The sequence below is a fragment of the Crocuta crocuta genome, unplaced genomic scaffold (assembly GCF_008692635.1).
Source record: "Crocuta crocuta isolate KB4526 unplaced genomic scaffold, BGI_CrCroc_1.0 scaffold580, whole genome shotgun sequence".
NCBI classification, from domain to species: domain Eukaryota; kingdom Metazoa; phylum Chordata; class Mammalia; order Carnivora; family Hyaenidae; genus Crocuta; species Crocuta crocuta.
This window is the reverse complement of record NW_027527940.1, coordinates 4,986,196-5,010,840: the sequence shown is the minus strand read 5'-3', so window position 1 is coordinate 5,010,840 and position 24,645 is coordinate 4,986,196. Positions and strand designations below refer to the sequence as shown.

Here is a 24,645-nt window from a genome sequence, read left to right as displayed (position 1 = left end):
CTGGATGCCAGCTCCCGGGCGCCTGGTCCAGCCTCTAGGACTGCTGCGTCCGCCGCGCGCTTCGCCAGGAAAAAACGTGGCCAGGGCCGCTGAGGCCGCCGGGCGGGGCGTGGAGAGGGGCGCCGCGCTGCGGACACTGCGCCTGCGCCCTCTGCTGCCCGCCCCCACCCCCGCCCCCAACTCAGCCAGGGCCGGAGCTGAGGACCGCGGGGGACGCCCAGGATTTGTGCTTGAGCTGCGCGATTTCTATTGCCCGCGCGGTGGGAGGGTCTAAGGCGCCGGGAAACTGCCTACCCCGACCCTTGTAGCCGACGCCCTTAGAGACAGCGGGATTGAAGCCATCGCTCGTCAGCCGGGATGACGTGGTCTTCTGGAAGGGGGCAGGGAGGCAGCCTCAGTCCGTTTCCACCCATCTATTTTTGTTTAAAAGTAGCTAATCGGTGCCTCGGTATTTAAAAATATGTCTAGCATGGGTAAATCGTGGTCGAGAAAGGGCTTTGGGCGTCCCAGAGTCCACCTGACCTTTTACTGATGAGATAGATCTCTGCCATAGGGGTCTTGACACTTGCCAGAGCTGGTTCCTGGACTCAGGTTTAAATTACCCCATCCCGTGCTGAATGAATATATTCTCTTGGAAACAGACCTAGTCATAAAAAGCAATGGTCTAAATGGGTCAAGAGGACAGGCAGGAAGGCCGTAACTACTCCAGGCCAGGCAAGAAAGAGCGTGGCCAGAACCAAGGTGCTAACTATGGGAAAAGATAGAACGTCACTGCTGGGTTTTTTTGTTTTTGTTTTTTGTCTCCCCAGATCCACTCTCTGTCCTGCTCTGTGACTCAGGGCTTACCTTTGTGAACTACATCAGTTGTTCAATAGCTTTCACTTGGTTGTGGCCAGTGGGAGGCATCTGCGGGGCATCACAGGGCTGGGTGGTATTCAGGGCTGCTCCCTATCCCCCCAGAGAGCCACTCTGTTAGCGGTGGTTGTAGTCTTCATCTGAAAGCATTACTCCAATCCTGTGGCCCTCTCCTACAGTTCTCTCTGAATCTGGTAACCACTCACTGCCCTTCCCCCTTCAGGTATGGGGCCGGTAATGGCTCAGAGAAGTTTCCTTTAACCTTCCCCACACCCTTTAAAAGTCCTTTCCTTAAATTCTCAACTACCCCATGGGTGTGGCATAACATCTTTTTCCTACCATTTCAGAACACAGCAACAGATTTTATACTTCACTGCAGTTGGGAAGATTCATGAGAAAACAGAACAAAACAAAACCAAAAACACGTTAAAGAAAAATGTGCTTTTTAAAAGGTGAGATGTCTCCCACATCATCTTGACAGTTCTCTGGGCTCCATGCAGCCAGCATGCTAGGTGGTCTACCCAGTGGGTCCCCCAGTGAGAGGGCACCAAAGACGGATTGACTAGACCCAAGAAAAGAATTGAGACCACTCATAACCAATGTGTTCACAAAGGAGCTGGGGATCATCTGAGTGTCCAGCCTCAGATGGATCCAACTTTTGGATGCCTCTTGATGTGAAGAGACAATCCAGATCTTTATGGAGCAAGTGCTGGTGCTCTCACAACTGCAGCTGGGCTCCTTTTGAATGAGTCGATATTTTTAGGACACTTAAAGGAGTCCTGGGCACAGTGTCTGAAAAATGTGTTTATGAAGGAGCTGCTGAGTGAGGCAATTGTCAATGAGAGTCTTTGGCTGTTTCTGTAGAAAACCAAAGAATGTTCCCAAAGAAGGTGGAAATAAAAAGCAATAGAGTAACAGTCATTACATTGCCCCTAGCACTCCATATCAGGTTAGTCTAAATCCAGGGCCTGATCATTTCTTTGGCTTTTAAAAGCAGTTGAATTGGTTTAAGTAGTTTCTTTCCCCCTCCCCTTCCAAATACACTGACAAAACAAAACAAGGCGTTATTGTAGCCAAACTTACCCAAAGAGAATGAACCCCAGGAGTAGCTGTTTGCAAACAGAATTAACATCCAAGCAAACAGACTATTTGTACTGAATATAAATGACACCAGAACAGAAAATTTAACATGTATTTTCAGCCTTTCAGCCTTTCAAAGAGAAAGGATCCTTTGTTGTTCAGAAAACAGCCTGGGCATTAATTGCACTGATCTAGGTAAGGGAAAGAGGTACAAAAGCAAAGAAGCCTCAGAAGGCTAGACCAATCTTCAAAACTCAGCTAGATTTTATGTTTCTCTTGGAAGAAGGGAAAGGGAGGAAAAGAGCCAGGAAAGTTTTGAGTCTTGGAGTGAGAAAAAATGAAGATGTAGAGTGAGCCAAGTTTAGGAGAGGATTTCTGAGAGATTTGAGAGGGTAAAATTAGGGATTTAAAATAGCTGCCTTTCTGAATGATGCTGAGAGATACTGAGAAACAGGGGAAAGGATTTTTACATGTTTTTTTATATGCAGTAAATTGAATTCTTTTGTGCATTGAGGGATTTTTCTTGCAAGTGTCAAAAACTCAAACTCAAAATGACAAGAAAAGGAATATTTGTAGCTTAATATTTGAAAATTACATATCTGTATAGATAGCTTCAGGTATGGCTGGATCCAGAGTGCAAACAATCTCATCAGGATATGGTCTCTATTCTCTTTGACCTCAAAGAGTTTATTCACATTTAGTGATATCTTCCTACCCGCCCCCCCCCACCTTTCCCCAGTGTTCAATTTATGCTATCCTTATAGCTAACAATTCAAGTAGAAACATAGCATTTACTTCCAAGTAATCCAAGTAATTCCAATAAAGTCTTGGAATTGTGTCTCATTAGCAATTCTGGATCATATGCCCAACCTTATGCCTTAGTCTGGGAACAAAGAATGGAGGAGAGTTCATTCTCTAAAGGAAAGTCAAGATTCTGTTATCAGAAGAAATCATATAGTGATTGGCAGGTAACAAAGGACATGTATACTATAAGTATTTCTCAAAGAAACTTCAGTTAAGATTTGTGTTACTATTCAATATATTTTTTATACCCGACTACTGTTTCTTTTGAAAAGAAACTTGTTGACATGAGCAGCAAGTCAGCTGAAATGTTCTTTTGACCTAAAAAATAAAGTGTAATGTCTTGCCATTCCTATAGAAAGAGGTGCCAGAAAAGGTTCTGTAAATGTATTTTGTTCTGAGTTTCCATATACACACAGCCTTTATTTAAGTACAGAGATCAGGGTGCATGGATGGCTCAGTAGGTTGGGCATCTGACTCTTGATTTCAGCTCAGCTCATGATCTCATGGTTCGTGGGACTGAGCCCCATGTAGGGCTCTGTGCTGACAGAGCTTAGGAGAATTCCTGCTTGGGATTCCCTCTCTCTCCCTTTCTCTCTGTTCCTCCCATACACTCTCTCTCTCTTTCTCTCCCAAAATAAATAAGCATTTTTAAAAATTGTAAAATAAAACAAGTAAAGAGGTCTTTTTTCTAGTCCCTGTAAACAATTCAGATCCCTCAAAGTCCAAAGAAGTTTCTAGAGTTTCTGATTACCATTGTAGAAATACTTGCCTTCTCCCATCAGCACCACTACTTCACTCTGCAATCAGACACAAAGCTCAGTACTTGTAGCACTCTGGGATAAACAACTAAGATTTGGTTTGTATACCCACACAGGAAGGCACACAGTAACATCCCATTTAAGGAGCATTCAGACTTTTATCAGCCTCAAGTACCTGCCACATAAGCACATATCTTGAAATAAGTGAGGCAACTTACTGTCACAAAGTATGAGGACTTGCCTTACTCTTCAATTTATATATAAAACCTGGGCCCTTGTGTCACTCAATCGGTTAAGTGTCTGGCTTTTGACTTCAGCTCAGGTCATGATCTCACAGTTCATGGGTTCAAGACCCATATCAGACTCTGTGCTCATAGTGCAGAACCTGCTTGGGATTCTCTCTCTCTCTCTCTCTCTCTCTGCCCCTCCTCTGCTCATGTGTGCTCTCTACCTGTCTCTCAAAATAAATAAACTTTAAAAATTATGTGTAAGATAATACATATCTGTTTTCCCCAATTAATTCTTTCTTCATTACCATTTACCACTCTACTATCTTATTTGTCCATTTCACTATGTACTAGGTCTGTGCTTTAGATTCTTTATCAGGTGAGGGGGATAATAATAACTACTACACAGGGGTATTGTGTAGATTAAATTAATATATGCAAAAGACTTAGGATGGTATCTGGCACCAATAAGCACTGAGTGAATGTCTGCTATTATGATAACAGAGGCCAAAAAGTAAATCCTTCTAGATATGTAAAATGAGTGCAAAAGCTTAGATGGAGATTATGTCTGAAGAACATGCTGTATAAAGAGAGTAAATTGCTCATTCAGCTTCAAAGACCATAAGGAAATGTAAATTCAGTGTTAAAAGATTTTAAGATTTTTTAAATAACGGGTAGAAATCTTGATTTTTTTGTGTGTGAAAAATGTTGATTATTAAAAATGCAAATACATTCATGATAAAAACACCCAACAAACTAGGAATAAAATGAACTATCTGAACATAATAAGGGCCATATATGAAAAACCCACAGCTAACGTTATAGTCAAAGGTGAAAGACTTTTCTTCAGGAATAAGACAAGGATGCCCACTGTTACCTCTTCTATAATACCAGAAGTTTTAGCCACAGCAACTAGGCAAGAAAAAGAGTGTTGATGGCTGCACAACAATGTAAGTATACTTAATGCCAAACAAAAAATTAAAAATCACAGGTCCCAACACTAGTGGGAGGCTGCAGGCCTTTCCTCTGAGAGTAAAGAGAAATGTTCTCTGAAGAAGGAAAATCTGAAGGTCTACACAGGACATCAGGCACAACTGAGGATACGGAGGAGATCTGTATGGAAAATGGGAGGATGTGAAAGTTTACATAGTGAATATTCAAACAACCCGCCCTCTTTTCCCTCTCAGCTCCCAGAAGACTGGCAGTGAGGTCTGTACTGTCCAGGAAACTAGAAAATCTTTCTCTGATCATTCTGACAAGCGCAAGAGAAAGACTTCAAAACTCTGACATAGGGATTTGCTAATCAGGTGGCCCTGCTAGACCACTGTTTAGTGAAGTCCACAATTGACAACCCCAGTTCATGTTCTAAGAGCTTCCAGCCAGCTTTTTATGTCGCATCCTTAGATATGAGCAGAAGCCAAAGATCACCACACATCTAAGGAAAGCCCCAGAGAGACCAAAAGAAACAAACTCAGGAAGATAACTTTGAGGAAACAGAGCCTATCCAGGGAAGGAAAAAAAAGTTTCTGATTATCAAAGTTCTCAGATGGATATATTCCATCATTAAAAGAAAAAAAAGAATGTATTTATAAACTTTTCTTATTTTTGAGAGACAGCAAGAGAGCACGAGTGATAGAGGGAGAGAAACAATCCCAAGCAGGCTTCATGCTGGATGTGGATCCCCACATGGGGCTCAATCCCATGAATTCAAGATCATGAGCTGAGCTGAAACCAAGCATCAGCTGCTCAACCAACTCACCCACCTAGATAACCTCAGAAAGGATGCATTTACAAAAATGAATTTATAAGAAGGAAAAGGGTATATTTATAGAACAGGAGCCTTAAAATTTTAAATGTGATAGTGCAAATTTTTTAAAACCTTAATAAAAAGATTGAAAGATTCTGTCTCCCATTATATGGAAGCAAAAGGACAGAACGATGGAATGTTGGTAAGAAAAGATAAGAAAACTAGAAGGTAAGAAAATCTGAAAAGGTAAGAAAATTAGAAGACCTGCTCAGAAAGTCCACAACCAAATAAAGAGTCCAGAAAGAGAAAATAGAGAACAAAGAGGGAAGGAAATAATTATTTTTTTAAGTTTATTTATTTATTCTGAGAGAGAGAGAGAGAGAAACAGAATGTATGAGTCAATGGGGGAGGGGCAGAGAGAGAGAGGGTGAAAGAGAATGCCAAGCAGGTTCCATGTTGTCAGCATGGTGCCTGACCCCCAGGGCTCCATCTCACAACCTTAAGATCATGAACTGAGGCGAAATTAAGAGTCAGATGCTTAAGTGACTGAGCCTCCCACCCCTACCCCCCACCCAGTTACCCTGGGAAGGAAATAATTCTTGAAATAATTCAGGATAATATCCTACTTTTACAAATTGAAAGGGCCTATAGAGTACCCAGCACCGTACTCTAACATAGACCCACATCAAGGCATATCTTAGTGAAATTTCAGAACTCTGGGGACAAACTGAACATCTTATAGCTTCTAGAAAGAAAATAAACAAAAATTTTTAAGTAGGCCATATTAAAAAAAATCAGGAATCAGAATTCTTGGGCTTCTTAACAAAGCCCCTGTGATGTGCTCAGAGCTTCCAACCAAATTTTCAGTGCTCCACTCTTAAATAGTTAAAAACACAGACATGAGTTAAAGGCAGAAGCCAAAGGAAAACTGTAAATGATGATAGCAAGAAGTCAGAGTCTAGTCTAAAAAATCTAAAACTCCTTCTCCTCTCCACCAATCCCTGAGAAGCAACTGGGATGGATGGAGCCAGAGCCAAAAACCTGCCTGGGAGCCTTCTCCTTACTCTTCCCTGAGGCTCCACCTCTGCAATAAGCACCCTGCTGCGTTCACTGTCCCATTCTCTCTCTCTCACTGACTTGATTTGAGGGCTTCAATCATGCTGCTTTTCTTGACAGTAAGCATCGCTAATTATGGCTCTGTTCAAGAAACAGACAAAGATCCCAAGAGCTCAGACCTTGACAGTAGAGCTATACTTCTTTGTGGACTAAGAATCAGGCTAGATTCAGTGACAAATTCTAAATTGGTATAAGACTTTCCCATTTCCTTGAAGCATAATGCTCCATTGATTGCAAGCTGAGTCATATATTGAGCCTGCTTCTCACACTGTCAGCGGGAAGTGTAATTCCTGAATGACTCCCAGAAGACATTTATAGATTTTTCAGTCTGTTGAGTTATAAAAGATACCCAAAGTCTTTTTTTTTGAAGACCTTTAAATAAATTTTGATCTCGACAGTTAAGTCATTGAACATAATTACATGCAACACGCTGGGAGTAATCTGCATAGAAGCAAGAGTTGAGGTAATGAGGACAGAAAAAATATCAAGTATGTGTGTACAGAAAAAAGGAACAGAGGCCTGAGGACTAGAGTTTCACCTTCCAGTTTGCTCTTATTTAAGAGGCAGAAGAAGGAAATAACCATTCATAGAAAGAGAGAGGGCAAAGATAGGACTAAAAACCTGGTTAGCTTACCAGGACAGAAAATAGAGATTATATGAAGAAACAGTAGTGGGCAGAGTAAAATATGTTGAGGAGACCAAGAAGAGATGTAGCAGACCTAGTCAGTGCCCTATCCAGATAGTATCAGGTCTTATACTTACAGGATAGGACTGACTCCTGTTGTCTAAGGGTCTTTGGGTGCTGGAAACCACTCTGTGCTGTCAGCACTAGGGAATTGATGCTTCCCTGTCCTCATTCCAATACAGCAACCCTTAACCAATGACTTGACTAGAGTAGATGTATAAACACCCCAGTTCCCACACCTCTTAGAATAACTCTGGGCTCATGCTCTATGCTGTTCTTAGAGTGCCCAGGCAGGATTTAGTTTTAGTTACTCACAGTGGTAACTGAGTTGATAAAGCACCATTTGTTGGCTTCCTTCCTTTTTCTTTCTCACTTCCCTACTCCTACTGGTACTTCCTGGCCTCATTTCCAAATGATTGGAATAGGAAAAGGCCACTGATAAAACAGCATGAAGGTCCTTGAAAGATCAAGATCAGTAGAATGGAATAGACAAAAGTTGTACTGCTGGATTCTAAGGGGAGAGCTGGAAATGAGGAATTGGAGACAAAAATAGAAAACAACTCCTTCCAGAATTTTAGCATTTAGATGAGGGAAAGAAATGGAGGGATTACTAATGGAACAATAGGGTTGGGCAAAAAATAATAATAATAATAGTGTTTGCATCTATCTAGGAGAGATCCAAAGCATATTTTTTAGATATTTCACTCTGGGAGCATTTATGTCTTCCTTTGGAAGCTCCCCTCCCTTTCTTTCTTTCTTTCTTTCTTTCTTTCTTTCTTTCTTTCTTTCTTTCTTTCTTTTTTTTTTAATGTTTTATTTATTTTTAGGAGAGACAGAGAGAGAGAGAGAGACAGCATGAGCAGGGGAGGGTCAGAGAGAGAGGGAGTCACAGACTGAAACAGGCTCCAGGCTCTGAGCTGGCAGTCAGCAGAGCCCGACGCGGGGCTCGAACCCACGAACTGCGAGATCATGACGTAAGCAAAAGTCGGACGCTTAACCGACTAAGCCACCCAGGCGCCCCATCCCCCTCCCTTTCTAGGTTCACTTTCCACCTTTTTTCTGTTTTTATCATCTCTGACTAGCTTCTCTTCTTCTTTGCCCAGACTTAAGTGTTTTTCTAAGGATTCTGTGCTTGGCCCTCTCATCTCTTTCTACATCCTCTCTCTAGTAAACTAATCCTCTTCTTTGACTTGAACATCTACCTATAGAGTGCTGGTTTCCTAAACTTGTATCTTTATCCCAGACCCCTTTCCTGGGCTCCATACCTATGTACTTAACAGCTTACTTTAAAATTATTCTTATTGGGGGCGCCTGGGTGGCTTAGTCAGTTAAGCGTCCTGGGTGGCTTAGTCAGAAAGCGTCCGACTTTCACTTAGGTCATGATCTCGCGGTTCGTGGGTTCAAGCCCCGCGTCGGGCTCTGTGCTGACTGCCAGCTCAGAGCCTGGAGCCTGTTTCAGTCTGTGACTCCCTCTCTCTCTGACCCTCCCCTGCTCACGCTGTCTCTCTCTCTCTCCTAGAAATAAAAAATAAATAAAATAAAATAAAATAATTCTTATTGGGATGCTCGGGTGGCTCAGTTGGTTGAGCATCTGACCTTGGCTCAGGTCATGACCTTGCAGGTTCATGAATTCAAGCCCTGCATTAGGCTCTGGGCTGACAGCTTACAGCCTGCCACCTGCTTCAGATTTTGTTCTTCCCTCTCTCGCTCTCTCTCTGCCTCTCCCGTACTCATTCTCTCTCTCTCTCTCTCTCTCTCTCTCAAAAACAAACATTAAAAAATGGAAAAAAAACACCTTATTCCTATCTATTCAGAAGGCACCTCAAATTAATCATGCAAAAATTGAACTTGCCATCTTCTCCTCAAATTCGTTTTTTCCTTTGTATTTGATTGTGGATGTGCTACCTTTTATCTAGTTATTCATATCAGAAATGTTCATATCATTATGAACCCCACTCTCTCTCTCATCAATCCAATCAGCCATTAAATTGAATAAATCTTTTCCTTTTCTTCAACATCTCCCAAGACTGCTAATTCCTACCATCTCCACTATTCCTGCCTGACTGAGTTCAGGCCATTATCATGGACCATAATGGTCTCCTAAGTAGCCTCACTGCCTCATTGCTTTTAGTCTTGACTTCTTCAGTATATTCTTCACACTCACACCAAATAGATTTCCCACTGCCCAAAAAATTTTCAGGTCTTGGTGTGTGTGTGTGTGTGTGTGTGTGTGTGTGTGTGTGTGTGTTTGAGAGAGAGAGAGAGAGAGAGAGGAAAGGAGGGAGGGAGGGAGGGAGGGAGAAAGAGGTCTTTCAAGGGATGAAAGGTGTTCCTGGTCAGAGTTGGGGGAAATTGTGCTAAGGACACAGCCTGAAAAATATCAGACTTCTGGGTCCATTGGCATTTCCCTATTGGTATGTTCAAAATAAGAATCTGCCCACCATCACCAAAGATAATGAGTCCACTGGAATCTTTTCCTGGGGTTAGCCCCTGTGAATTGGGGTAGAGATAGGAAAGACATCCCCTGGTATTTTACATCTATTGGTGACAGCCCCCAGCAGAGGGCCCAAGATTAAGAAGTAGAGCTGAATGAGGGTAATGATTCAGACACAGAAAGTTCAAGGTACAGGAACTCTTCTAAGACAAACATCTTCAAGTTTAAGGCAAAGGCCAACATGGCAAGCCAAAGGAAGAGGATTTCTTTCTCTTAGAAAATTCTTATTTACAGAGTTTGTTCTGGACTGGGGAGGCTGACATTTCCATCCTAATTCCCATACAGGTCAGCAATAACATCTCCTAGGACAGTGGTCTTCAACCTGAGGCCCTAGAAGCCCATGAAGACTTTCCAAGGGGTTCAAAGGCAAGATGATTCTAAGAGAACAATTTTCAGATCCTCAACTTTCTTATTTCTTTTGTTCTAAATGATTGTTGTGTTAGTATCCTGCACATTCTCCTTTCCTACCTACCATTTTATAGTTATCCTTCTCCCTCTTTACGAAAGAAAAACACACTCCTCACACATCCTGAATCTCACTGTGGTGTACCATAAAAGAATATGCATGTGTTGTGTTGCAAAGGGTTTGATTTGTTGATGTAGGTGTTGAGAAAAAGTGAACCATTGGATAAAAGCTTTCTGTAAACCAGGTGTTTCCTATCTTTTCTTCAACAAAATTGGAGGATCTAACCAAAGTTATCAGCTGATATCTCAACAAAAATGATTTTTTATATCATATGGCTAGCTTTGGGCATATAACTTACAAGGAGTTTGAAGCATTGAGTGGCATTTGTTAATAACAAAATACCTTCCATTTCCATCATCTTATTTTATTTTACTTTTGAGGGAGAGGGGAGGGGAAGAACATGCACATGTGGTGTGGGGGTAGGAGCAGAGGAAGATAAAGAGAAAATCTTAAGCAGGCTCTGTGCTCAACAAGGACCCCCACTCAGGGGTCCAATCCTACAACCCTGGGGTCATGAGCTGAGCTGAAATCAAGAGTCAAAAGCTCAACTCACTGAGCCACTCAGGTGCCCCTCCATCATCTTATTTACACAAATAAGATTTCCCAAGGCTTAGGGCACCTGGCTGGTTCAATCAGTGGAGTGTGTGACTCAATCTCAGGGTTGTGAATTTGAGCACCATGTTGAGTGTAGAGGTTACTTACAAAGAAAATCTTTAAAAAAATAAAAATATTTCTCAGGACTTACATATATAAACAAATAATGTGATTGATGCTGAATGCTGTCTCATTTCAGCAATAAGTAGTTTCCAGCCATGCATTCATGAACCTATTTATTTATTTATTATTATTATTTTTAAACAGGCTCCAGGCCCAGCATGAAGCCCAGTACAAGGCTTGAACCCACGACCCTGAAATCAAGACCTGAGCTGAGATCAAGAGTTGAAGGCTTAACCAACTGAGCTGACCAGGGGCCCCCATGAACCAAGTTTTTAAATAGCCCTTCACCTCATTAATAGACTTATTCTGATGAATTTTAATTTTTATGTTTAATACTACTTATGAAAGTTTGTGATATACTTTTGTTGATTTGATCAATTATGTACTTATAGTAAATGTAATGATAATTCAATCCAGAAGCAATGTTTAAATAATTAAATTCTAATGGTCATAGCAAATATTTTTAAATTCCACTTCCATTTATAAACATAATTTTTGTCATGAAGAAGTATAATGTGATCAATAGAAGCCTTTCAAGTGTAAAGATATATTAGGATGAAATTCTGTGGAAGAAGTAAAATGGAAATATAATTTAAAGGAGGAAAAAAGGGGGGGCATCTGTGTGGCTCAGTTAGTTAAGCAGCTAGGTCTTGGTTTCGGCTCAGGTCATGATCTCATGGTTCGTGGATTTGAGCCCTGCCTTGGGCTACGCACTTATAGCGCAGAGACTGCTTGGAATTTTCTCTCTCTCCCCGTTTCTCTCTCTTCTCCTCCCCTTCTTTCTCTCTCTCTCAAAATAAAAAAATAAACTTTGAAAAAAAGAAGGTAAAAAAGAATGATTTAAAACTTCCCCTTGATAAAAACGTTAATCATATATATACGTGAAGCAGATATTAGTTGAAGGAGGGTACTGAGTTGCTTTGGTATTTAGATTCCACTGGATTCATTTTTTAAAAGTATATAACCATTAATTTTAAAATTCCAATATTTATAAAAGTACCAGAAAGTATATCCTTTGCAATGATTAAACTTTGATAAACATTTTAAAGGTCAATTTAAAAATATGCAAAGGAACACATAGTTTTCAAATTCTTTTAGGGAACTTAAGAGCAAAACTGTTTGAAGACCACTGAGTTAAGATTCTGCAAGCCAAGCCAATTTCTACTTTGTTTTGTCTTAAATTAAGACCTAACACCGAAAACCACCACCATAAAAGGGATCCTGGTCCTGATAATTGCTCATTAGTATAGAGGATACACTTCTCAGCATTGAGCCAGGCTCATAAAATTCTATCTGCCTGTTTCACATTCCATCAGCTTGATATTTGGCCAGCCACCTCTCTTCCCCTTGGTTTCCACTCTGTCTCCTCTGTCCATTCCCAACTAGAGCTATACAGGATCTTTGCAATTCCCCCAAACCTCCATTTCATCCCTCTGGCCTTGGTTCAAGCTGCTCCCTCTGCTCAGGATGTCCTTCCCCTCTTCCTTCAGTTCCTCTTCTCTATCCAACAGTGAATTTCTCCCATAAATTGTCATCCATTACTGGTCCTTAATTTAGGGTGACCAACCATCCAGTTTTCCCAGGACTGAGAGATTTCCTTGGAATGAGAGACTTTCAGTGCTAAAATCAAGACAGTCCCATCCTGGCTGGCCAGTCTACTACTACATGTTCAAGGGACTCACAATTTGGCTCAGAAAGGTGACCCCAACTTTAAGTTGTTAGTTTATGTTTTCACCCTTCTGACAGATTTCTCACCTGTGGAAGGCAATCACTCCTCCATATTCCAAGAGCACTTTCCTGGGATAATACAATTCAGATGCTTTGAGCATTTAAGTTACTATATCCCCAATTATCAGCTCTCACTTCAAAAAGCAGTTATTTTGTGATCTTAAAAGAAACACTCTCTTTTAATTAATTAAACTCATTAAATTTGCATATTCATTTCCTACCAGTGCATGCCTTAGATCATCACTTCAAAATAATTTATCTACAAAGATTGGGGCTCCTAATCTCCTGAAAACAGTTTGAGAGAAGTGTTACAAATTTTCTGTGAATGTGTGAACATGTATTTGGGGAGGTGGAAGATGGAAAGTTGAGTCTAGCCCTTAGGAGAGTTTCCAGAATTTTGCCAGATCAGAATGTGGTCAGGAAGAGAGAAGCCATAGAGACACATTACCTGACTAAGCCTCAGTATCCCATCTGTACAGTAACCATAGTAACACCTATTTTATTGAATTATTGAAAGGATTAAGAGAAGCAGTATAACAACTTGGTTAAGAACATGGATTCTGGAACTAGGCAGCCAGAGTTTGGATTTTGTCTTTATAGCTTACTAGCTGCGTGACCTTGGGCAAGTCACTTAACATCTCTGTACCTCAATTTCTTTATCTGTAAAATGGGGACAACAGTAGAAGCTGCTTCATAGGTTTTTTATGAGAATTAAAAGAATTACTATGTGCAAAGTGCTTTAAACAGTGCCTGGCACTTAGGAAGTAATGCGTAAGTGCTTGTCAAGTAAGTGCATGTGAAGTGCCTGAAACATTAATAGGCACCTAGGAAATGAAAGGTATTATTGTATTTATAGGCACTCTTTCTTAGAATAACTGGATTCAACAGAAGCTCAACAAATTACTGAACCGTGAGAAGAGATATTCTAGCTCTCCACTGAGAGTCCTTTGTTCAAATTATTTAAGGCTCACTGAGAAACCACTTTGAGAGGACAGTTTTGTTTTTGTGGGGGTTTTTTTTTGCATTGATGTAAAATCTGACAATTGACAACAGAATTATTTTAAATAAATTGTTTTATATTCAAAAGTCTACCCGTGAAGTTTTCATTGCAAGTGCTTTATTTCCATCAATGTTCTGCTTGCCCAGGAGGGAAAGCCAGCATACGCAACACGGTTCAGGGTCTAGGTCAGCAGGCAGCCCTCCTCAGCAGGGCTCCTCTTGGTACACAGGACTGTGAAACCAATTTTGGATTACCATGGTAACTAAGGGAGCGTCTGGAAAATTTTTCAAATTAAACATTCATTCAGGGCATCAACAAGCATAGCAGGAGCAGAAAAGGGAGAGGGCCAAAAAGGTACTGTCCCTGACCCAACCAAGTTCACAAGTCTGTTGGAGACAAAGAGTGTAAAATAATCATTACCTTATTTTCCTTGATTTATAGATGTTTTTCCCCCCTTCACACTTTAAAGCTCCTGAAATCATGTGTTGATGGATGACTTCATTTAATGTCATGGGGGGTCCTCTGACCTAGATACCTGTTTAATAGAATTTAATAGATTAAAAAATATCTTACAATCTATAGCTTTCTGGAACTGAAAAAATTTGGCATACTAGTGTGCCATGTACTGCAACTGAAACTCACACAAAGGACAGAAGGGGCCAAGCAGTGGGGGAGGGGAGAAGCAGCATGAGTGAGTGTAGTCCTCTCACTGAGAAGCTTTTTGTAAGCTTCCTTGGTTCTGAATCATTCGGCTACAGAAAAAGATACCAGATTCTACTAGCAGGATGCAAATTAAATTGCCTTCTCTTCTTCTCTGTCTCTCCTCCTCTATTAAGTAAACATGGTACACCAGCCTCCCCTTATGACACGCAGATAACAGAAAGACCAGAGAATCAGGACTTGGTGGTGGCAAGGGAGCACTGCCAACTTTTCAAGAGAAGGAAGACATTCAGAGTTCTAGGAAGCATCTCCTGATTTGGGGGGGGGCGGTGGGGGGGGCGGCTAACATTTAAGTCAAAGCTTAAAAACATTGAGCAGGCCAAACAAAGCTCACTTGTGGGACAGATTTGGCCCAGCAGCTAACAATTTTGCAACTTCTGTTAAGAAACTTGGACATTAAGCTCTGAGTTTCTTTTCTTTTTTTTAATTTTTTAATAGTTTTTTTTTTTTTTTGAGACAGAGAGAGACAGAGCATGAGCGGGGGAGGAGCAGAGAGAGAGGGAGACACAATCTGAAACAGGCTCCAGGCTCTGAGCTGCCAGCACAGAACCCGATGCAGGGCTCGAACCCACAAACTGCGAGATCATGACCTGAGTCGAAGCCTGAAGCTCAACCGACTGAGCCGCCCAGGTGCCCCTTAAGCTCTGAATTTGAACAAGACCTAGAACAGGAAAAAAAGTTGTGGAGCTATTTGGAAACTGAAAAGAGGCAAAGAGTTCATCATACTTAGGGGTCTGATTCTAATTGCACAGATGGGGAAACTGCGGCTTGAGAAGTGCCTACAGGCACACAGTTTCAGGCAATTGGTGGCACTTGCAGCAAGAACAAGGAGACTCTTGAAAAGCAGCACTCAACAGTGGGCCTGCCTGGCATTTTCACCTCTCCCCTAGGTCTCTCTTTTGAGTATATGTTTCTGTTCTCTAGTTTGCAACTGTGACTGATACATATGTCCTCTACTGAACTCTGGATTCTCCCCATTGGACCCCTGGGGACTGTCCTGGGCTTCATCTGGAATCTCTGCATGGACTTCTTGGCCAGGAGCTAGTGCTATTCTGAGTCTGCTGGCACTGTCCCCTCCACCCCCACCCCCAATCACCACCTGTTCCCAAGGCTTCNAACTGTGATACACAGCTAGTAAGGGCTACAAATAGGGTGTGGTCTCAGTCTGCCTCCAGCCACTCAGATACATGACTTCCCAGGATTAGTATTTCCCTGCAGAAAGAAAAGGTAAATTTGAATGTCATTTTATGTGTGTGAACTATAAAGTGAATTTGAGAGCATTTTAATTTTGCTCTTTCTTGCCTTTTTTTGCCATCTCATAGTCAAGACCAACTTACCCATTAGACAGAGCAAGTATAGTCTATAGTGTCCATGATACTTTAAAGGGTCCATAAAATTATTTTAATTCTCTATACATTTTAATAAAATATTTATTTTTATAGAGAATTAAAATTAAATTTTAATTAAAATTTAAATTTTAAATTAAAATTTTAATTCTCTATAAATATAATAATGAATATATAAATATACATAATGTCATTGAATTGTAAACTTAAAAATGAATAAAATGGTAATTTTCATATTATGTATATTTTAACACAACAAAAAAAGTAAATCTAGCCTGCATTATATTAATCTTTATACTAACAGTCTTTTTTTATCATTATATTGAGGGATAGTTGACACACAGGTGTGTGTCAGGTATAGTTTCAGGTGTACAACATAACGACTGAACAATTCTACATGTTATACTACGCTCACCCCAAGTGTAGCTACCATCTGTTACCATGCATTAGTATTACAATACCACTGACTATTCTATTCTGTGCCTTTCATATCTGTAACTTATTTATTCCATAAGTGAAAGCCTGTATCTCCCCCTTCCCTCTGGCAACGATAGTACAGTTTGTTCTCTGTACTTCTGTGTCCTTCTGTTTGTTTGACAAGACAGTGTTACAGTATAATTTTTAATATTTTTTATGGAGGAAGAAGTCCCACTATTCAAAAGTACCCAGGGCCCGTGAAAGTCATAAGTCAGTTCTGCTAGTAGTGAGTAGTTGACTAATTCATATTAATGATAAGTTTTATATTTTGTTTGTTTTTAAAATTTTTTTGTAAGTTTATTTATTTTTAGAGAAAGAAAGAGCATGTGTTCAAGAGCAGGGGAGGGGCAGAGAGAGGAGAGAGAGAGAGAGAGAGGGAGAGAATCCCAACAGGCTCCGCGCTGTCAATCAAGAGTCAGATGCTTAATTGACTGAGCCACCCAGGTGCCCCAATAAGTTTTGTATTTAAGGACCAAATCATGTGGACTGAACTTCTTTCACTGGTCCTTGGCTTCAAGCACCTAACCACAAAGGTTATACACTATGACCCCAACACCTGCCACCTGGTGACAGCTACAGAGATTATTCATGTGAAATGGTGAGAAGAATGGCTCAGAGAGCCTTGTTAGTTCCTGTCTCCAATATACGGTTCCCCCACCCCTTAGCACAGTCAAGGCAGATTCTTGGAGGTGGTCAATTTTACTCCAAGGGGCAGTTTTGACAATTTTTAAAAAATTAACATGAGGCACAGGGCACCTGGATGGTTCAGCGGGTTGTCTGTCTTCAGCTCAGGTCATGATCTCATGGTTCATGGGTTAAAGCTCCACGTTGGGCTCTGTGCTGACAGCTTGGAGCCTTGAGCCTGCTTTGGATTCTGTCTCCCTCTCTCTCTTCCTTCTCCCCTCGTGCTCTCTCTCTCTCTCTCTCTCTCTCTCTCCCCCTCTCTCTCAAAAATAAATAAACTTAAAAAAATTTTTTTAAATTAACATGGGGCACCTGGTTGACTCAGTTGGTCAAGGGTCTGATTCTTGATTTTGGCTCAGATCAAGTTCTCACAGACATGAGATCAAGCCTCGTGTTGAGTTCTGTGCTGGATATGGAACCTGCTTAAGATTCTCTCTTCCTCTTCCTTTTCCCCTTCCCTGATCACTCATGCCCATGCTTTCACCTCTCTCTTTCTCATTCTCTCTCTCTCTTAAAAAAGAAAAACAATCTCTCTTGGACTACCAAAAGTCTTTTGGTGCCTATTCCTGACTTGACTTTGCTCCCATCCAACCCAATATGATCTTTGTAAATACATCTCCCTGGAATAAGATTATTCAGTGACTCCCAAAATTTTCATTATGTCATAAAGCTTGATGGAAAGCCCACTTTTACTCAGGGCAAGTAAAATTAACTAACTAAAGCCTGCTTTACTTTGGGCTGGAATTGTGCTAGCATGCTTGGTACAATTAATATGTTTTGAGAAAACAAGTGGATTTTTCTTCCAGATGCATAGTTTGTGTGGCAATGAGGTCTTTCTCCCTTGGGGGAGAAATCATGAATATGCACTTAGAATTGAAAAGGCATGACTATCCCTGGAAGTGTCTCAGCAGAGTTTGCCTGATCTTTTTGGAAGGGCAATGTCACTCCAGCCCCAGAGAAATTACTGACTAGCTGACAGCAGGAGAGGGGGTAGGGGACAATGAAGAAACATCACATTAAAATTCAATGCAAAAGGAAAGCTTGTCTTGAGCAAGGGTGAATGACTCAGCAAGAAATGTGTTTCCTGGATTTTAGTTACTGCTCTCTATAATTCCTATATTAAATAAAAAAGTAGATTCTCATTAGCCACTTGAAGTAATTCCACTACTCACCAGATGGCAAATAAGCAAAACATTCCTTAGAATATATTTTAAATCCTAAAATGAAAAAACTGCTTAGGATCACAAATGCTTGGCATACTTCGTTATTGAAAGGAAGTTGGCCTTTGGCAGAGAGAAAGAGATTTTGGTTTTGAAGTCTAGTTCTGCTTGTTTGTTTCATCTCTGTAGTGCAGAGCTATCATTTCACATCCCTACACTCAATCCCCTTTCCTCTGGTGATAGTTACCACTATCAACCTTCCCCACCCCCCAGTTTTCTTGGAAAATAATAAATATAAACTCAGTCCACTCATTTATTTACAGGCTTATTAAATGTTTACTTTATGGTATTCTAGACATAGGGACTAATAGCAGTGAACAAATCAAAGTCCTTGATGAAACCCTCAGGAATTCAGGTTGACGTGGTATAGGTGGGCATATGATCTGGATTATCCCTTAGTATAATCTATACCCATAAGTGTCCATTCAATAACTGGTTCAGAAATGTGCAAGTGTCCTAAATGGGGTTCCCTCTAAGCAGAGCTTGAAGAAAGGATTCAGATGTAAGAAAGACAGGGAGTGCTCTCAGGAGAAACATGCAAGAGAATGAGGGAAGCAAGATGAAGAAGAGAAAGAACCCAAGCAGAGAAGTGGTTTCAGGTAAAGCCTGAACATTCAGGACTGATATTTGGCTTGAGTTTGTATGTGGGAAGGGAAGCTTGCCTCTGGAACACAAATTGTATTACAGAGTTGTTCCTGCCTTGGGTCAAGGCTGGCTGCCCTTTTGTAACTTCTTATCTGTCAGTCACTGGTCTAGAGAGAGGCTGTGTAACCTTCCAGGCATCTCTGGGCAAAGAGGTTCTTATCAGCCAAGGGCAACTCTCATTAAGTCAAGGTCATAGGTGTAAACTGCTAGACACAGCTCGAAAACAGCTATAGGTGGTAGAAAGAGAGGTAAGGAAGGGAAGGGGTATACCAGCTGACAGAGCGGATCTGGGTAGAGTGCCAAAAGCGTCTACTACTATATTGTTCCAACCAGGCTAATCCTAGACAGTGGTAGTCTATTTTGAAACTTTTGTTGGAAACGTTGGGAAAATAACCTCTCCTTTTGCTCATTGTGAAATTAGTAGGCTGCATGCCTGTAGCTGCTTAAGCCCTCAAAGAGTCAACTGAGAGGAAACAAGTTAGGAGAAATAGAGACAGAATTCTGAAAACATTGTTTGAACCTCACAACGAGCACATGGCCTTGTGTGGTCATCATCACTGCAGGTGATGTCCAGTTCTGCAGGATCCAGGAGCACAAATATTTGAAGGAAGAGCCAAGAAGGAGCACTTATGGAGGATGCTGGGAGGTCAGAGAAGTAGGAGCCAAATACAAGAGGTTTTGAGCTTGCATAAATTCCTTTGGGGAATTAGTTTTGTGAAATATTTCAGGGTGGCACATTTCCCCTTCCTCTAGATCTTTTGGAACTGTGAAACGGACATATTTATTTTTGCCTCCAAGCCAATACTTTGTTCTTAGAGATTCTGATGCCTTGTTTAGCTCCTTTGCATCCTGTAATCCCACCTCCTTGGGGCATATTTTCTTAGAACCAATGAAAATGACCTAAAGGCAACCAAATTCCCTGGATAATTTAAGCTGAGAAGCCCAGTGATTGTCTCTGATGGACATTTTAATTTAAAAAGCCATAAAGTGTGGGCCAAAATCAGCACAGGGACAAGCCAGCACCACAACCAGTAGAAAGGTAAAATAGTGGGAGAAGAGGCACCTTGAAAGACAGAAGAAACTGGTCCTCACAGATAAAGAGGCTAATAAAGCAAATACAAAAGAAGCAGATACCAAGAGTCCTGCAACTTCACGAGAACTATAAGGGTAGCTTCATGTCCTGACTTTTTGTTTTCAATCTTGTGTCACCAGTGCAGCCTCAGTTCCTGCCCACAGGTGCTTAAGACATTGTGCATTGACCTCTTACAATAATGCATCCTTCATATAAGTGAACTCAAGTGACCTATTCTAAGTCCTGTCTGAAATATGTGACAGAATACTCATCTCAACTATGTAGCCCATTAAATGGATGTATATTACATTTAGGCCGTATCGTTGATTGATTTATTGGTACCAATCCTTCACCTTTACCTGCATCCACACCCTTTGCCATGTGATTTCAAAGTTCCTCTCATTAGAGGGAGAACGTGTTTCTCTTTACTGTGTGAAATGCCTCATGACTTGCTTTGGTCAAAAGGATATTAGCGGACATTATGCAAGCAGAAGCTTAAAATATGCTTATGCAGCTGGACCTGCTCTCTTGTACTTCTGCCATTACCATGAGAAAAACTGTCCCCGGGTAGCTGTTAGCTTATCAGCCTGAGCCCCAGAGTGAACACATATGGACCATATCTGAGCCCTATCCTTAATGAGCAGATAAGCACAGGTGAACTCATAGCTTGAAGCAGAGGTAGCCAACTAAATCCAGTCTAGATCATCAACTCCCAGATACACAAGCAAGAATAAATGAATTTGATATGATTTGCTACAAAGAATTATTGTGACTGTAGCTCTCTGGTAGGTACACTGACAATTCTTGGAATATTTCAGCCCAGCAATGCTATTGTACCTTTCCTACACTTGCTGAAATTTCGTTGGCTTTCCACTCAGTTCATAGGGAGACCTGTGTGGTGCACCCAGCTTTGCGCATCAGGCCTCATAATATTCCAGCTGTCACAAAGTTCCATTGGACACATGAACTTTAGTTCTGCAGCTCACTCTAAAAACACCATTCTTCAATCTCATGGCTCAACCCTAACAAGGTTGGCGGAGCTTATCTACAACAGGTGCTGAATTTTGGAGCCTAACAGGAAAGCACTGCCAGCTACCTTCTTTCTGCCACAGCCAGGTCAAGAGATAGTTAAGAAGGCAACCAGGCACTGATAGGTAATTTACATAAATTACTTTATTTAATCTTCACAATAAATCTTCAAATTGTATTATTATATTATCTCCATTTTCCAGTTTGAGATTGAGAGAGCTTGAGTGGTGCGCCCAAGGTCATCCAACTGGTTAATGGAAGAATGAATCAGGACTAAGTCTTCCATATTCTAGCTGGTGTCCTTTCCTCTGCATATATCCTAAATTACAATGTGTCCGGTGCCCTTCAGTACACATCAGCTTAACCTAGTTAGGAGGGGACCCCATAGCCATTGACTCTGATATTCTTACTTCAGAGGAAAGATTAAGTGAGATTAAGGTGTCAGAGACTGGGGATTAGAATCCAAACCTCATGACTGAAATTGAGGACATGTTCAGGGCACCAGGCTCTTAGAAGGGACTAACATTCTTTTGCCAAGGAAAGAGTATTTTATTTAACAAGGTCAGCCACACTGTAAGAGAAACACAAACAAAGACCTCCTGGTGATTGTCCAGTGTATCCCAGTTTATGGAGCATTTGTACATTAAAGATATCCTTTGAGACTCTCACCAGCCTTGGAGATCACCAATTCCTGTGCCCTCTGCCAATTCTCCCTTGACTCTCAGAGTGATTTTGTGTCCTATTCAAAACGGAATTGAGAGAGGATGAGGGCAATCCTCTGTGCTGAGCCGTCAATTCTGCCTCTATACGCAAGCAGAGAGAGGCCCTTCTTAGAGGTTGTAGCTGTGCTTACTCAGCCTCTGCTGGCTCTGTATTTCTTGCATTTCAAGGAGCTGCCAGCAGGCTGAGGGCCAGAAGAAGATCCCATTAAGGAATATGAAACATATGCTTCACTGCTCCTTTGTTGCTGTCAAGAAGACCAAAGAATTAACCATAAGTGATTTCTGGAAGTGAACAAGGATAGTGCCAGAATCAAGAGTGCAAGAGAAAACCCCAATTTAAAAAAATTATAAAATCCAAACTTGAAGAGAGTGTAAAGTTTCAAGCTGTTGGCCAACTGGTTACCTGGCAATGACTTTTCTCTCCCTTCTTCATACCCCAAAGTTTGAAAATGTTACTTTTGAGACATATCCTCCAAGTATTAGCAATATTTTTGCAAAGCTAGTTAGTGATGCATAAGAAATTCAAATAGAACTTTAAAAAATTGAAGTTAGAGGCCTGAATGGCTCAGTCAGTTAAGTGTACAACTCTTGATCTCAGCTCAGGCCTTGATCTTAGAGTTGTGAGTTCAAGCCCCATGCTGGGACTAGAGCCCAGAATTAATTAATTAATTAGTTAATTAATAAGCAAATAATTGAAATTAGGATTCTCCAGTTGCATTTTTACTTTTCTTAAATACAATGTCAAAGGCTACCTCCTTCCATCTGGACAGCTGGGCCATTCAGCTCTGGTGAGTTTCTCCTTTGTGAATGTCATGATATGCCATGGTGAATACTACTAAGATCCTCTTCAATGCAGGATTGCTGACCCAACGGCTAGAAGTGCTGTTGGCAGACAGTCTTTGGCCATCAGTCCCTCCAGGAATTGTCTCATCTGTAGAGATTAGACTCAACCAAGGTCAGTTTTTCAGGGCTTGCCATGCTCAGTGAATAAAGATGCAGGAAATAAATTTCTGGCCACTTCAACCTAACTTCAGAAAATTCTGAAAGACCATTCTCACTCTGAAACTCTCTTTGAGGGAGCCAAGGCTACTGTTGGGCTTACAAAATAGTTTGATTTCTCCCTCTGTCAGCTCTGCTTCCTTCCTCTTCCTTCAGCAGGAATTGATCCCAAGGGCACTTCCCAGTAAACAGCCAGCACACTAAACTCCCCCTCAGATCTGCTTCCTAGAAAATATAATTTGAGATAGTAAACTGTTTCATATTTTTTCAACTTTTAAATAGACAATTTTTTAAGAGTGGATTTAGAGGTACAGCAAAATTGAGCAGGAGGAACAGGGATTTCTATAAACTCTCAGGCCACCACACACTAGTCTTTCCAACCCACTATCAAAATCCCACACCATCATGGTTCATTTGCTGCAAATGATAAAACTACACTGACATATTATTGTCGCTCAAAGTCCATTTTATTTCAGAGTTCTATAGGCTTTGACAAATGCATCCATAATTATAGTGTCGTACAAAGCAGTTTCATTGCCTTAAAAAGCCTTTGTGCTCTGCCAGTTCATCCCTCCCTCCATCCTTTACGTCTGGCAACCACCGGTCTTTTACTGCCTCTATACTTTTGCCTTTTCCATGTCATATAGTTGGAATCATGCAGTAGGTAGGCTTTTCAGATTGGCTTCTTTCACTTAATAATATACTTTAAGCTGCCTCCATATCTTTTCATGGCTTGATAGCACATTTATGTTTAGTGCTGAATAATAATCCATTGTCTGGATATACTACAGTTTATTCATTCATCTACTGAAGGACATCTTGGTTGCTTCCAAATATTGGAAATTATGAATAAAGCTGCTGTAAGCATTCCTATACAGATATTTTTGTGAAAGTAAGTTTTCAACTAATTCAGATAAATACCAAGGAGTGTGATTGCTGGATCATATGCTAAGAGTATATTTTGCTTTGTAAGAAACTGCCAAATTGTCTTCCAAAGTTGCTGAACCATTTTACATTCCCATCAGCAGTGTAAGAGAGTTCCTGTTGCTCCACGTCGTTGTCAGCATTTGGTATTGTCAGTGTTCCAGATTTTGGCCGTTCTAATGGGTGGGTCGTGGGAGCTCTTTGCCGTTTCAATTTGCTTTTCCCTGATGACATATGATGTAGAGCATCTTTTCATATGCTTATTTGCCACTGTATATCTTCTTTGGTGAGATACCTGTTAAGATCTTTGGCCCATTTTTTAATTTGGGTTGTTCGTTTTCTTACATTTTAAGAATTAAATTTAAATGTAATTTAAATTACATTTAAGAATTTTCTGGGGTGCCTGGGTGGCTCAGTCAGTTGGGTGTCCGACTTCGGCTCAGGTCATGATCTCACTGCTCATGGGTTCAAGCCCCACGTCAGGCTCTGTGCTGACAGCTCAGAGCCTGGAGCCTGTTTCAGATTCTGTGTCTCCCTTTCTCTCTGACCCTTCCTTGCTCACGCTGTCTCTCTCTGTCTCTCAGAAATAAATAAAACATTAAAAAAAGTTTTAATAAAAAAAAAGAATTTTCTTACATCTCCCATTTTAAGAATTCTTTGTCTGTTTTGGATAACAGTCCTTTGTAAGATGTGTCTTTTGCAAATCTTTTCTCACAATGTGGCTTGTCTTCTAATTCTTTCGACATTGCCTTTTGCAGAACAGAGGGTTTTAATCTTAATGAAATCCAGTGTATTGATTATTTCTTTCACAGATTATATTTTTGGTGTTGTAACTAAAAAGATATCACCATACCCAAGATCATCTATGTTTTCTCCTCTGTTATCATCTAGGAATTTTATAATTTTGCATTTTGCATTTAGATCTGTGATCTATTGTGAGTTAATATTTTGTGAAGGACATAAGATCTAGATCTAATTTTTTTTTTGCCTGTGGATATCCAGTTGTTTCAGAACCATTTGTTGAAAAGACTATCTTTTGTTTATTGTACCACCTTTGCTTCATGTCAAAGATCAGTTGACTATATGAGAGTCTGTTTCTGGCTTCCCTATTCTGGTCAATTTGTCTATTC

General features: G+C 40.8%; 1 protein-coding gene across 1 annotated transcript in view; it reads right to left on the bottom strand.

Moving 5' to 3' along the window:
* SLC35G2 (solute carrier family 35 member G2) overlaps window positions 1-315 on the bottom strand; it is a 40,693-nt gene extending 40,378 nt beyond the window's left edge. Inside the window, exon 1 of the mRNA XM_077752351.1 lies at window positions 295-315. The gene's annotated coding sequence lies outside the window, so the exon portion shown is untranslated. The remainder of the gene's footprint in view (window positions 1-294) is intronic.
* Window positions 316-24,645: the final 24,330 nt, after the last annotated feature.